A 15,648-nucleotide genomic window follows, 5' to 3' on the forward strand; every position below is an offset into this window, starting at 1 on the left:
GGGCTCCTGCAGAGCCTCTGTGAGGTAGAGAGCGGGTAGGTTCTAGGGAGAACCAAGGACTAAGGTAGCTGAGCTCCCTGCTTTGCTTTTGTGAGCCAAGAGGATACAAGACCCTGATGGGTGAGCAGTGACCTGGAGGTCTCTGACGTCACCTCTGACCTGTCTCCCTATCTGCCAAATGTGTGGGTGAGTAGGTGAAAGGTACAGGGCATGAGGCTGAAGCAATGGGCCTGGGGACTCTTACACGGTGAGTATGAACCTGGCCTCTGGACCAAAGCCGGGAAGAATAAACCGAGGCAAAGAAATGCATTTCTTGGGTTTGTGTTTCTACCCTACCTGTTATCAGGAGGCCTCTTTTCCACACTGTCTGAGCTCCCTTTTTGAGCTGGGTTCTGGACTCCGAGCTGGGGTGGGTGGGTGGAAGGAAGATACTGGGAGGAAGAATTCAGTCTGCTATGGCTGGCAGTCTCATGGGGGTTTATGGGGAGGTGGGTGTGGGGGGATCTCTCCTTGGGGGCCTCTCAGTCCAACAGGGGAGACTTTGGCTTCTGCCCAAGAGATTGTCCTTGTCCTAAGGCACCTTTAGGCCTAAAAGGGAGGGGTGTCAATTGTGAGGGACACATGCATGCCCCACATTCATACAAGCATGCTCACATATTCAGATCTGCTCTAGAGACACCACTTCCCTGAAGGAGGTGGAAGCCTGACTGTAAAAGATTGAGTTAGGGTCCTTAGATGGTTCTGATACAGATGTAATTATAAAACATGTACATGATTTCAGATCTTTATTGATGCCAATCTAGATAAGATATTCTATTTTACATTAGTTTGTATGATGAGTCATTAATTCATTTCTCAAAAATCCAGTACTTTTTTAAAGTACTAAAAATTCAAAAATTTAGTACTTATATAAAGAAAGTATATTGCAGTTGACCCTTGAACAACGCAGGGGTTGGGAGCACCGAACCTCCACACTGTCGAAACTTTGTGTGTAACTTACAGTCAGCCCTCCATATATGCGGTCCCTTCATATTTATGGTTCTGCATCCTTGGATTCAACCAACTGTGAATCACATAGTACTGTAATATTTACTGCTGAAAAAAATCTACATTTAAGTGGATACATGCAGTTCAAACCTGTGTTGTTGAAGAGTCACCTGTAGTTATCTACCGCATAACAAATTACCCTAAAACTCAGTGACTTCAAACAATGCACATTTGTTATCTCACCATTTCTGTAGGTCAGGACTTTCTCACCAGGCTACAGTCAAGACATCAGTCCAAGGTCCACGGTCTACTTTGTTGGGAGCATTCAGTTCCAGGAAGATGGCAGCTTGCTTCATCAAAGCATGCAAGCCAAGAAAGATATGAGTACTAGCAAGACAGAAGTCTCAATTTACTGCAACCTAATCACTGAAGTGAAATCCCTCAATGTTGCCAGATTCCATTGGTTAAAAACAAGTTACTTAAGGGGGAATATGACACAAGCCTCTGAGTCCTGGGAGGTCGAGATCACCTGGGGCCACCTTACAGACTGCTTCCCAGGGGGCTCAGTGGTAAAGAACCTGCCTGCCAATGCAGGAGATGTGGATTCAATCCCTGGGTTGGGAAGATCTCCTGGAGAAGGGAATGGCAACCCACTCCAGTATTCTTGCCTAGAAATTTCCATGGACAGAGAAGCCTGGTGGGCTCTAGTCCACAGGGTTGCAAGAGTTGGGCATAACAACATATACATGACTTGAGCAAGGCCTCGTGATGCACTGGCCAGTCTCTACAGGCCTCACCCCAAAGCCAGTGTTAGTGTTTCCTCCTAAACACAGTATGAACAGGGACCAGAGACAGGAAAGCAATGACATCTCTGAACGTCCTCAAGGAAGACTTCCTGGAGGAAGTAGAGCCTAGAGAATGAGGGGAAGTTGAGACAACAGAGGATAGTGATTCCTAGGGCAGACTGGACCCAAATATCTTGGATCCTCCAGTTACTAGCTGTGCCTCACTTTTTTCAACTGTGAAATGAGTCAATTAGTGCTTTTCTCATAGCGTTATGTGAGAGTTCAGTAAGTTTACAGATGTATAGGGCTTAGAACTGAGGCTGGCACAGAGGAACGAATCCATAAATGTTAGACTTGTTCATGGACTGGGAGAGGATGAGGAGGCCATCAGAGGAGAAGATGCAGCTGGGCAGTTTTGTTGTGTGTTGTTGTTGTTTAGTCACTAAGTAATGTCTGATTCCTTGTGACCCAATGGACTATAGCCCCCAGGTTCCTCTGTCCATGGTTTCCCAGGCAGGAATACTGCAGTGGGTTGCCATTTCCTTCTCCATGGGATCTTCCCCACCAAGGGATCAAACCTACCTCTTCGGCTTTGGCAGGCGGATTCTTTACCACTGAGCCACGAGGGGCACTGCGAGTTGTGCTGTATACGAAAAATCATTACTAAAGGGCCTTGAATTCCAGATTTATGAGTTTAATGGGATGCTGGTGGTGAGAAGAGGAGCATGAGATGGGAGTGTTCCAAACCAGACCTCAGATCCACACTCATATACATGTCCACACCCACCAGACCCCAGGCCTATGCAGGCGTGCACACAGACACACACAAGCACTCACTCACTCCTGGGCACAGACCCACACGCGTCCTTCCTCCTCCTTCCCCCACCCCTCTCGTAAAGAAAACTGCACCTAGCCTGGCGGGGGAGGGGGTGGGTGAAGGAGGTAGGGGAGTGAGGGGTGGGGGAATTCTGCACCGGTCAGACCTCTGACTCTCCCAGCCCCAGCACGGAACAGCTAAAAATGTGTCTGCTCTTCTTCTCTAGGCCTGAAGGCTTCCCTAGCCAAACCTTATCCTTTCCCGATCCTCCGCCCAAACCGCTAGGCTCAGAAGCAATGGGTCCTCTAATAGCCCCATTCTCTTTGGTCACCTGTAAATTTGAGATGAGACGGGCCAGAGGGAGGAGGGAGGTAGCTCTTGGAAAAGGGGGATCGTCGTACTAAGGTCAGCGCCGGGGGAGGGGCTAGGCCCCCCAAGGAACTGCACAAGCCACACACACACGGCGGATGAAAAAGGGCTTGGGCCGTGGGAGGGGGCGGTCCTAGGGGCTCCTGCTGTGGGGGGCCGAGACCCTGCCCTACAATGGGGCGCGAGGTGGAGCGCGAGAGCTCCGCGCTGGGGAGGAGGGTGAGGGCCGGAGGACTGCGTTCAGCGGGTGTTCAGCGGTCCCCGGGCGGGGCTCGGCCCCCGAAAGGCACAGACAAAGAGGCAGCCTCCCCGGACCCCCGCGCCGCCTCAAGCCGGGGACTCAGCACAAAGCGAGGGGCGGGTGGAACCGAGGACACCCCACGCGCCGGCGCGCACGGGACTGCTGATCCGCACGATTGGGAGCGACGTTTCCTGCGCCTAATCCCAACAAGCATGAAAACGGCTCCAGCGGCCCGCCAGCAGGCCCTTTGTCCGGCCCCTCGCGGGGCAGCTGCAGCCGGGATCCCTCCCCCCTTTTGTGTCTCCTCCCCCGCGCCCCTCTCCGCCCTCCCCACCTCAGCTGCCCGGAGGGCCGCAAGCCTCCCAGGGCTCTCGCCTCGGGCGCTGGGGCTGCACAAAGAGGGGCAGCGCCCCTAATCTGGGGGAGGAGGAGGATTAACCCTAGGGTCTGCAGGGAGGGGTGGGACTGTGGAGGGAAGAGAGAGAGGGGGCTGCGCTTTGCCGGTGATGTGGCCTGCAAGTGAGAACTTAGATGTGGGACTGGAGCCATGGGTGACACGTGTGAGCGAGTGCAACTTAGAGGGCTGGAGGGACCCGGGTTTGTTACTCCTGCTTGGACTCCTCTGGCCAGCCTCCAACATTCAGTGTTCAGACAACTCTCGGGGCAAGAAACTCCCTAGACCTTGATGGATTGCCCTGGGACCTCCTCTCTCTACACTCCTCCCAGGATCACCTCCACTCTGGGCCTTAGCCTCTGCCTATCTCCTGGACTCCAGCAGGGCCTCTGCCTCCAACTGCCCCCTGGACAGCTCCACCCAGAGGACCCACAGCCCCTCAAACCTCCCATGTCCAAAACTGAATTCATCTACCCCTTCCCACAAACCTGCTCACCCCACTCAGTCGTCTGGGGTGTGAGCCTTGGTCCTCCTGGTCACGCCTCACACCCATCACCAGGTCCTGTCCCTTCCTCCTAGCAAACACTTCTCCAGCCTGTGCCTTCCTGTCCACTCCAATTTCCCCACCTTGGTTCAGGCCATGGTCATCTCAGGTGGCGCTAATGGTAAAGAACCTGCTTGCCAATGCAGGAGACATAAGAGAGGTGGGTTCGATCCCTGGATTTGGAAGATCCCCTGGAGGAGGGCATAGCAACCCACTGCAGTATTCTTGCCTGGAGAATCCCATGGACAGAGGAGCCTGGCAGGTTACAGTCTGTGGGGTCGTGCAGAGTTGGACGCAACTGAAGCGACTTAGCATGCATGCACGCATCTCTCACCTGGACAACTAGAAGGGCTCTGGTCTTCTCCCTCTGTTCCCCTTCACACTGCTCTAGAGTGGGGCTTCCATCTGATTCCTTGAAATTACAACCTTTCCAAGGCTCTCCAGTGGCTCAGCTTGCTTAGCTGGAAATGCAAGGCCTTCCCTGACGGCTTCCTATATCTCCACTGGCCTGATCTTTCCTCAGGGTCTAGAGTTCTCAAGTTACTGTCTAGTCCACAAAGACCTTCCTCAAGAGCCTTCCTGGAGATTTTTCCCATGAAATCTCTGAGTAGCCTTGCCCCTCAAGAACCATCCTTCAGAGCCCCAAGGTCTGGGGAACTACAGGGCAGTGGGAAGGCAGACCTTCCAGAGGCGGTGCATGCTGGCCCAGCCTTGCCCACAATATGCCTGCCCCACGCAGGACAGCAGGTCTCCTCCCTGGTGGATGTGGCTCCGCCCTTCCATGGGCTTCCTCAGGTCTTCGTGGCCTCTGAGGCCACTCCAGGTGCATGAATCTTCAGAGCTGCTAGCCACTTTTGTCCTAGATGTCTCAGGATGGACCACATCCCCAGAGGACTCAGAACCCCACACTTCACAAGCATGTCTGAGTCACACTGTTCCTGTCACCACTATCTCCAGACACCTCCTCCCAGGAATCTGCTTCCAAGGTGCTCTTCAAGTCCTCGTCTTAGTCATAGACAGAAAAACCCTATATCCAACAGGTATTTGTTACTGTCCACCATGGGCCAGACCTTCTGGTAGGCAGTGGTCACCTAGATGAATCGGACACAGTCCCCGCCCATCGGAACTTCACAGTCAATTTCTGGAGACCCAGACATGGGTAATAAGAGTGCAGTGCGATAAATGCTAATACAAGTCTGTCCATGGTGCTACAGAAGCACTTTCTAAGACGTGTTCCAGTGCGTAGGAAGTAAAAGATTTCCAAGTTCAAAGGGGATGATCAGGAGAGTGTTCAAGGAGGAGCTGATGTGGAGGATGTGACCAGAAGGATGAGTAAAAGCAGGCGAGGAAGACAGCATCCTAGGCAAAGTGAAAGAGGACTTGCCCTGGGGAGCCAAGAACCAGGAGCCTCCAAGAGTTCAGAAGCTGGGCACTGTCCCAGAAACAGTCTCTCTGAGCCAGCAACCACAATGAGGAGTGAGGCTTTACCTGTACAATTGTTATGAGTGCTTGCTCTCATGGGGTTTGGCCTGAGACATCACATCACTTCCTGGGGTGCTAGGGAGTGTAATAAAGTCAGTAAAGTATCCCACTTATCTGTGAACCACTGTCTTCAGGTACACCCAGAACCTTCACAGTTTGAGAGAATCTGAAGGAGGAATGGGTACAGGCTGGGAGTCCCAGAAGCCAGTCCTCTGAAGAGAGGGCTTCTGCTCCAGGTCACTGGGCTTCATTATGGGAGCCAACAAGACTTCCTTAAAAGACCCTCCCTGATTAATATCAACTAAACTTGTTTCTGCGGGAACCACGCCACATGGGGTCAGTCCAGAACATGCAGGTGTACACAGATGTATATGTGTGTATCAAAACCCTGTGAAGAAGACCAGATCTTCTTTCCTCTGGTGCATCTGGTGGGTTTCAACGCCATACTCCATTCCCTTCCCTCGGTTTTATTCCTACTTGCATCTCTGTGTTATTCTTGTCCCTGTAGCCAGCTCTGCTTCTTCCCATTCTCAACATCATCTTTCCTAACTCACTTCTCTATTTTAGCCCAAATCATCTTCCTAACAACATCAGCAATAAAAGAAGGAAGAAGGAAGAGGAGAAGGCAAAGGGTAGTAAAAGGAGAAGAGTGTCCTCTTAGATAGCTAACTTTGCATCAGGGCAGCCACTGTTCTTGGTGCTTTATCTGTGTTAATTCACCTAATCCTTAGAAGAAAGATACTATGATCATCCCCAATTTGTGGATGAAGAAACTGAGGCCGAAGTTGTGGAGCAACTTGCCTAAATTCACGTAATTGGCAGGAGGCAGAGCCAGGATTCAAGCCCAGGCAGTCTGGCTGTACAATCAATTCTCAAACCACCCCAAAGCCCACAACCATTCCCTGCCTACCTTTTTAGTCATCTTCATTTCCTCCTACCTTATCCTACCCCATCCCAATCTCATTCTCATTACCATTCTTTCCTGCACATATCATCCCCGTCCCACTAACTCCATGCCCAATTTCATCCTCATTCGTTACCACCATCACCACCACCCAACCTTTGAATCTTCCCATTCCTATGCCCTTTCTCTTCCTCCCACCCCTTATAAAATTGGCTTTAGATTCTTTTTTTAAAAATATATTTACTTGACTGTGTCAAGTCTCAGCTGTGGCACAGATCATGTGGGGTCTTTTGTTGTGGCTTGCAGGCTCAGTATTTGCTCTATAGCACATGGGCTCGGTAGGTTAGGGAGTGAACCTGCATCTATGGCATTGCAAGGCGGATTCTTAACCACTGGACCACCAGGGAAGTCACTAGATTCTTTTTCAAGTTCACTAGCCTTGTGAACAAGAAATAAATTCACTTAAATTTTTGGAGCCTTAGTTTCCTCGTCTGTTCAAAAGGGGTAAGAAAGCAAGTACCATCTATTTCATAGGCTTGCTGTGAATATTAAATAATGCTCTTGAAATTGCTTTGTAAATTGCAAAATATTTTACAGCCCAGTGTGGTGTTGTCTGTTAATTTGCTTTGGTATTATTTTCTGCCCCTTCTAGAAGCAAATGTTTTCATTTCAGTAATTGACCATTTGTTTTCCAAACAGTGAAATTTTTATGCTGTTTTGAAATTAATTTTAATGGAGGCTACTGAAATGGTAATCTTTATTGTTTGTGATTATTAACAACTTAAGAAAAATAAATGTTGCTTTATTAACCAGGTTGGGAATATGTTCCATGGGACGTCCTACAAATGAAATGGTTGTGAATGAGGGTGCTGTAGGACTCGATGGGAAGGAGGGGAGATAGGAATAAAGAATGGGAAAGAGGATGGGGACGTGGATGTGAACAAGGTAGAGATAAAGAGCCTGAAAGGATACAGATGAGATAAGAATGTTTAAGCGGTATTGAGGCTTCCTATGTGCCATTTTACTCTCAAGAAAGCAGGAAGCAGTTTATCGCAGGAAGCAGTTTCTCTATTATTCTATTTTATAGGTGAAAAAAACGAAGTTTCTTCAGGTGGGTTCTCAAACTCGGGCCTGAAAGAAATATGGTTAGAGACTCCTTGCCTGAGAAACAGGCTTATCTGTGCCCAGAAAGGGTCGTCTAAGCCAGGGAGCATCCCCATGACCCACCTAAGACTAAGTTCAGTGGAACTAAGCAAGAGGTGGGAATCTGTCACTGGGATTGAAGGGGAGGAGACATGATAGCAGGGGTCTGCTTCACGCTGCAGGTTTACGGGTGATGCTCCAGATGCCTGTTTCCTCCTTCACGTGGGAAAACCCAGGGAAGAGAAGGTTCTACTTCTTCTGACTCCTTGTGCCTAGAGTGCCTGAAATCCTCATACAGCCTGCCAGGACTCACAAATCCCCTCACCTCTGAATTCATTCCTACTCCCCAAACTCACCCAGATAGGAGCAAAATCTTCTAGGTTGATTTCCTGATCTTCCCATCCCAACTTTTCTCAGGTATAATCACCACCTTGATCTCCTTTTATATGAGACACTCAGATCCTCCCCTAATTATTACCGAGATCTAGTTTGTGTGTGTGCGTGAGTGCCTATACGTGTGCATTTTGGGAAGAGGGGTCAGAATGGCTACATGCTCGTCTAACAGACAGGAGACTGAGGCAGGGAAATGAGAAGGGGGATGTTGCTGACTCATCTGAAAATTATCTTGTGGAGTCTTCTAGTACCTTGTTTCTTCACAATATTTAACATTTTTCAAATCAATTCCAGTTCTGTTATTTGGCTATAGAGTAGGTATAGCCAACCCTACCTTTCAGTCAAGTAGCATTAACTCACCTTGGGAGTTATCTGAGTACTTTACTTAGTGAGGCAAGAATGACTAGGGTCACCATGAGCCTTATGAACTTTGCCCAGAGAAGGATAATTACCCGCAGGAGTTCTTACTAAATTATAGCCTATGGCTCTGCTCCCCACTGTAATACTATCCCCTTATACATAATCAGAGTTTGGTAGTTTATAGAACCCTGCCCTCTATTTTCCCATAACTTTCTCATGACTATGCTGGGAGGTAAGTGATGCAAGCCTTTTTATAGAAGAGGAAATAATCACTCAGAGAGGTTAAGTGACTTGCACAAAGTTGAACAGCTTGCAATGGAGCCGGGACCCTGATCTTCCAACCAACACTCAGCTGCCCAGGTCTCACCCAGGTCTGCTTTGATTCCCAGGGCAGCAATGTGGCAGGACTTAAAGGAAAGGGAGGCATATGTGCAGGGAAGGTTCCTGGCTCAGTGGGAATGCCTTGACATGTGGATAATTCTTTGAGTCAGACTCTCCTAGGCAATGCAGTGTCCCAATTTAGCATCCTTATTCCCGAGACAAGAGATACCAGTAGGACTACCTACCTAATTGTTGGGTCAAAGGTGGCTCAGTGGTAAAGAATGTGCCTACCAATGCAGGAGAAACAGGCTTGATCCCTGGGTCAAGAAGATTCTCTGGAGCAGGAAATAGCAACCCACTCTAGCACTCTTGCCTGGAAAATTCCATGGTCAGAGGAGCCTCACGGGATACAGGCTATGGGATTGCAAAGAGTCGGACACGACTGAGCACACACACACACATATTTTTAAAGCCCTCCCAGTCCTCTCTCCTCCCTGCCACTTAGAACCACAGTCTGTGGTCTCAGCTTTCTCAGTTTTGGACAGTGGTCCTCTTCCTATTGTCTACCCCCTGCCATTCTTCTTTTCTCCCAGGGCAGTTTCAGGACACCCTTCTCTTGGACCCTATCAGCTAGAAAGCATCGAGAGTTACTGAAGCTTGAGCCCCCATGCCTCTGAGGCTTAGGGAGTGAAGTGAAAGTCGCTCAGTCAAGTCCGACTCTTTGTGATCCCACGGACTGTAGGTTGTCAGGCTCCTCTGTCCATGGGATTCTCCAGGCAAAAATACTGTAGTGGGCTGCTATTCCCTTCGCCAAGGGATCTTCCCAACCCAGGGTTTGAACCCGGATCTCCTGCATTGCAGGTAGACTTTACCGACTGAGCCAACAGGGAAGCTGAGGCTTAAGGAGGCTGTTCCTTTAAGAAGGCTGGTTCCCAGGACTAACAGGGGAGGGGGTGCTGGGAGGGACGAGGCGGATGGGGAAGGGCTGTTGGTGGAGTAGAAAGAGGACCCCACCCCCCGCCCCCTGCAGGCCTCACCTAATCGCCACTCTCTGCGTTATTACCCGCCTAACGCAGCGTGCTTTTAAATAAAATATGCAAAGATTTCCCTCTCAAATTACCTCCCCGGGCAAGCTAGCTCAACTCTAGCTTGTTAATAGAAAAAATGCAAATAGGTTCTCCCACCTCGCTCCCCCAGCCCCTAGGCCCCGGACAGCTCATGTGATTCCTTCTTTCGGGGAATTTCTGTTTCCATTGAAACCAATCTTTAGGAGAATGGGAGAGCTTTTCCCAGGTGTCATTCAAAGGCAGAATCTTGGAGGGGAGAGAACAGCTCAGGTAGGAGTCTGAGGAAATCACTGTGCTATGGGGTTTGCCTCTTTCTGAGCCTCATTTTCCTCACCTGAGATCTCAGTTAGTCCTTCACTTGGCTGCTGGTGAGGCTGAACCAAGGGAAAGCCAGTGGGCTGGTTCAGGGTAGGTGCACCTTTAGAGTTTAAATCTGCTGTGCTTGGAGGATACCGAGGTGGAGAAGACAGGCTCAGCTTCTGCCCTCATGAAACTCACAGTCTAGCAGGAAAAAAAATCCCAGACCACTTAAAATTTGAAAAGCAATTATAAGACACCTTAATCAAGCAACCAAAATCAGTGTCAAAGTAGGGAGACAAATGGATATCCACCTCCTAAAACGGACCCAATCCTAGGAAGCATTCCTGCCTAAGATGCAGGATCTGAGGGATGAAGAATCAAGGAGGAAACCATCAGACAGACCCAAATTCAAGGTCAGGCTCAGCTGGCAGGGACTTCTTAGAAACAGCAATGTCATGAAAGAAGAATGAACTGTTCCAGGTTAAATGGGCTAAAGAGACAAGACAACTAAATGCATTGTCCTGGATCATTTACTGGCTTGAGAGAAGGACAGTGTCTGTGAAGCACATCATTGGGACATTTAGTAAACTGTGAATATGGGTTATCTTATGCACATTTTATTGTATCTATTTACATTTCCTGAAATGGTCATCAAATTAGGGTTACATAGAAGAGTATCCTTGTTTGGGGGAAATATATGTAGAAATGTATACAGGTAAAAGCTTGTATTTACAACTTAATGTCAGATGGTTCAGCAACTAATGTGGCAAAATGTTAACAATTGGGGAATTAAGTGAGAAATTTAGGGTTGTTCATTGACTTATTCTTGCAACTTTTCTGTAGGTTTGAAAAATTTCAAAATAAAACATTGAAAAAGGAAAAAATATAATTGGCTTTTTAAAAGTATGATAAGGATATTGTAGCTATGATTTTTAAGGGACACTTGATAAATAAAACATTTTCAGATGCAATAAAATGATCTGTATTATTTGCTTAACAATAATACAGGAGGAGGGATGTAGTTGGGAGTTCAGGTGAAACCAGATCAGTGTGCATTGATAACTGAAGTTGTGTGATGGGCAAGTTCTCTCTTTTTTTCTTGCATTTGAATTTTCTATAATTAAAAAACTGTTATTTTTAAGAAAAGCAGTTACAAGAAATACGATGAGTGTCAGAAGGAAAGTATGGGTCTAGCAGGGGAACACAGTCCAGTCTGAGGGGTTTGAAAAGTGAAAGTGAAAGTTGCTCAGTTGTGTCTGATTCTTTGCGACTCCATGGAATTCTCCAGGCCAGAATTCTGGAGTGGGTTGCCATTCCCTTCTCCAGGGGATCTTCCCAACCCAGGGACCAAACCCAGGTCTCCCACATTGCAGGCGGATTCTTCACCAGCTGAGTCACCAGGGAAGCCCAGTTTGGAGAGGTTTGGAGCATGTTTTCTAGAAGAGAAGAGTGGTTAAGCAGAGACTTAGAGTGAGTGGGGCCAAAGTAAGGAAGAGCTCTCTTGGCCAATGGTCCAAAAGGTACGAGTGTGAGATGCAGTGTGGTGGAGTTCATAAGATCCAGGTGGAGATGAGAGGCCAGCTGGGGAGTGGAGCCAGAGCTAATGAGGACGTTGCAGGCCACCCAAGGCACTGGTATTTTATCCTGAGAGCAATGGAGTGCTTTAAGCAGGGAAGTGACAGGATCAGATCTGCATTTGAGAAAGGCCACGCTGGTGCTTTGTGGGCTAGTGGGAAGGTGTCAGGCTGGGGCCTGATGTAAACTCCCGTCCTGTGAATAGCGTTCGAATCACTTCCCTCCCCAAGCCTGCCGGACCCTCCCTTCCCAACTAAGGGATGGAACTTCCGTGCCAGGTTTCAAATCTGGGACTAGCCCATCCCCAAAGCCCTATAGCTGTCATCCCATCTCCAGTTCCCATTCCCTCCATCATCATATAGAAGCTGTATGGCTGATGGTTAAGGGTTCCGACTCTGGAGCTGAGCTGCCTGGAGTCAAACTCCACCTCTGCCCCTTACTAGCTGATGACCTTGGACAGACTTCTTTAACTTCTTCATGTAGAAAATAGGGATGATAATATTATTACTTACATCACAGGGAAGTTGTGAAGATTCAATCATTGATATATATCAAGTGCTTAGAACAGTGCCTACCTGTAGTAAGGACTCAATAAGTCTCCTCTGAAATAGGTGAGGGAGATTAACAGGCAGAAACTTCCAGTCATAAGATAAATGAGTCAGGAGCGTGAAGTGTACATTGTGCAGAATACAGTCAATAATTATGTGATATCTTTGTATGGTTACAGATGGTAACTAGACTTATCATGGTGATCATTTGTGAAATGTATAGAAACAGCGAATGACTATGTTATATATCAGGAGCCAACACTGTTGTAGGTCAATTATGCTTTAAAAACAAACTAACTAATAGGAAAAGATCAGGTTTGTCATTACCAGAGGAGAGGGAGTGAGAATTGGATGAAGGTAGTCAAAAGGTAAAAGTTAGAAGATAAATAAATACTAGGGATGTAATCAACAACATGATAAATATAGTTAACACTGCTGTATGTTACATATGAAAGTTAAGAGAGCTAGTCCTAAGAGTTCTCATAACAAAGAAATTTTTTTCTATCTCTTTTATTTTGTATCTATATGAGATGATGGATCATGTGTGGATCATGACATACTGTGGAAAGCTCTTAGAGAGACGGGAATACCAGACCATCTTATCTGTCTCCTGAGAAACCTGTACGTGGGTCAAGAAGCAAGAGTTTGAACGCTGTATGGAACAACTGATTGGTTCAAGATTGAGAAAGGAGTACGACAGGGTTGTCTACTGTCACCCTGATCGTTTAATTTATATGCTGAGCACATCATGAGAAATGCCAGGCTGGATGAGTTGCAAGCTGAAATCAAGATAGGCGGGAGAAACATCAACAACCTCAGATAGGCAGATGGTACCACTCTAATGGCAGAAAGCGACGAGGAACTAAAGAACCTCTTGATGCAAGTGAAGGAGGAGAATGAAAGAGCTGGCTTAAGACTAAATATAAAAAAAAAACCTAAGATCATGGCATCAGGTCCCATTATTGCATGGCAAATAGAAGGGGAAAAGGTGGAAGTAGTGACAGATTTCCTTTTCTTGGGCTCTAAAGTCACTGTGGATGGTGACTGCAGCCATGAAATCAGAAGACTGCTGCTTCTTGGCAGGAAAGCTATGACAAACCTAGACAGTGTGTTGAAAAGCAGAGACATTACTCTGCCAACAAAGGTCGGCATAGTCAAGGCTATGGTCTTCCCAGTGGTCACATATGGTTGTGAGAGCTGGACTGTAAAGAAGGTAGAGCGCTGAAAAATTGATGCCTTCTAACTGTGGTGCTGGAGCAGACTCTTGACAGTCCCTTGGACAGCAAGGAGATCAAACCAGTCAATCTTAAGGGAAATCAACCCTGAATACTCACTGGAAAGACTGATGCTGAAGCTGAAGCTCCAGTGTTTTGGTCATCTGATGCAAACAGCCTACTCATTGGAAAAGTCCCTGATGCTGGGATAGATTGAAGGCAGAAGGGGAAGAGGGTGTCAGAAGATGAGATGGCTGGATGGCATCACCGAGGCAACGAACATGAACTTGGGCAAACTCCAGGAGATGGGGAGGGACAGGGAGGCCTGGTGCATTGCAGTCCACAGGGCCACAAAGAGTCGGACACAGCTGGGCAACTGAACAACAATGAGATGATGAATGTTCAATAAACTTATTGTGATAATCATTTCATGATGTCTATAAGCCAAATCATTATGCTGTACACCTTAAACTTATACAGTGTTGTATGTCAATTATCTCTCAAAAGTCTGGAGGGAAAAAAAGTCTACTTTATACCAAATATTGTCCTGGAAGGATGTGGATGTGAAAGGGAAGAGAAGAATTGAAAGGGAAAAGAAAGATCTCAGCTTTACTGGACAGATGGAACACAGGTCAAAAAGAGCAGTATCAAAGCTTTTTTTTTTTTTTTTAATTTTATGACATTAATTACACTTGGAAACAACCAAGGCCCATTAATGGGGGAATGGCTAAGGACATTGTAACATCTAGTAATGTTTAAGAAGAGGTTGGGAAAATTCCCATTTTATCATATTAGGTGAAAAAGTCAGCAGTAAAATTGCAAACATGATATGACTTTAACCATAGTCTGGAAAGAATAGAAAAAGAAATTCAAAGGAAATGCACTGAAATATTTACAGTGGTTACCTCTAGATGGTGCTATTTGGGTGTGGTTTAATTTTTCAAAAAATCTTTTTGAAATATCTAATAATGTGCATGAATTACTTGTATAATGGTAGGGTTGCAACCTTATTTTGTTGAAAATAAGAACGTTGCTTTTGGTTACAAATGACTAATAATGAACATCATTAGCCAGCAGAAAAATGCAAATGAAACCACAATGAGATAATCACTTCACACCCACAAGGATGGTTATAACCAAAACAACAGATAACAACAAGTGTTGATGAAGATGTGGAGAAATTGGAACTCCCATTACTAGCTGGTGGGAATGGAAAACGAGGTAGCCACTTGGAAAACAGTCTGGCAGTTCCTCAAAAGGTTAACATAGAGTTACCCACATTTCTACAACCCAGTATAAATGTGGTATACTCATACAGTGAACCGCAGCTGCTAAGACACTTCAATCATGTCTGACTCTGTGCGACCCAATGGACCGCAGCTGGCCAGGTTCCTCTGTCCATGGGATTCTCCAGGCAAGAATAATGGACTGGATTGTCATGCCCTCCTCCAGGGGATCTTCCTGACCCAGGGATAGAACCCACATCTCTAACATCTCCTGCAATAGCAGCCAGGTTCTTTGCCACTAGCACCACCTGGGAAGCCCACAGTGGACTATTACCTAGCAATAAAAAAAAAAGAGGTAGTATGATGCATTTTTATATTATAACTATATTTCATTATATATCATATTTTGAAAGTAATAAGGCCACCAACTACAAGTTTGAAAAGTAGGGTTGTGTAATTATAGCCGACTCCATATAGATGGCTTGAAGTTGCATTTCTGTGGCAACTCACTCCAGTATTCTTGCCTGGAGAATTCCATGGACAGGAGCCTGGCAAGTCACCATCCATGGGGTTGCAAAAAGTCATATATGACTGAGTGACTAACACTTTCTTATATACCAAGAAAACAATTTGGTCAATATCTAAGAATAAGGGGGAGATTATGGTGAGGGGAGAGGGGCTAAAGATACCAGGCATGACTTTTTTCTGATACAGCAACTCTTAGCACGCTGGTGTGCTTTCTTTCAGATTGTTTTCTCTGGTCTTTTTTTTTTTTTTACCAGCAATCATAATACATATTCACGATGAACCCTAATTTTTTTACTTAACCTTTCAGTAGTCATTTTCCATGCTGTTACACAGACTTTTTGACCATTATTTTTAATGATTGTATGATGTTATGGGCTTCCCCAGTGGCTCAGACCTGTAAAGAATCTGCCTGCAATGCAGAAGACCAAGGTTCAATCCCTGGGTCAGGAA

The sequence above is a fragment of the Dama dama genome, chromosome 20, assembly GCF_033118175.1.
Source record: "Dama dama isolate Ldn47 chromosome 20, ASM3311817v1, whole genome shotgun sequence".
Classification (NCBI taxonomy): Eukaryota; Metazoa; Chordata; class Mammalia; order Artiodactyla; family Cervidae; genus Dama; species Dama dama.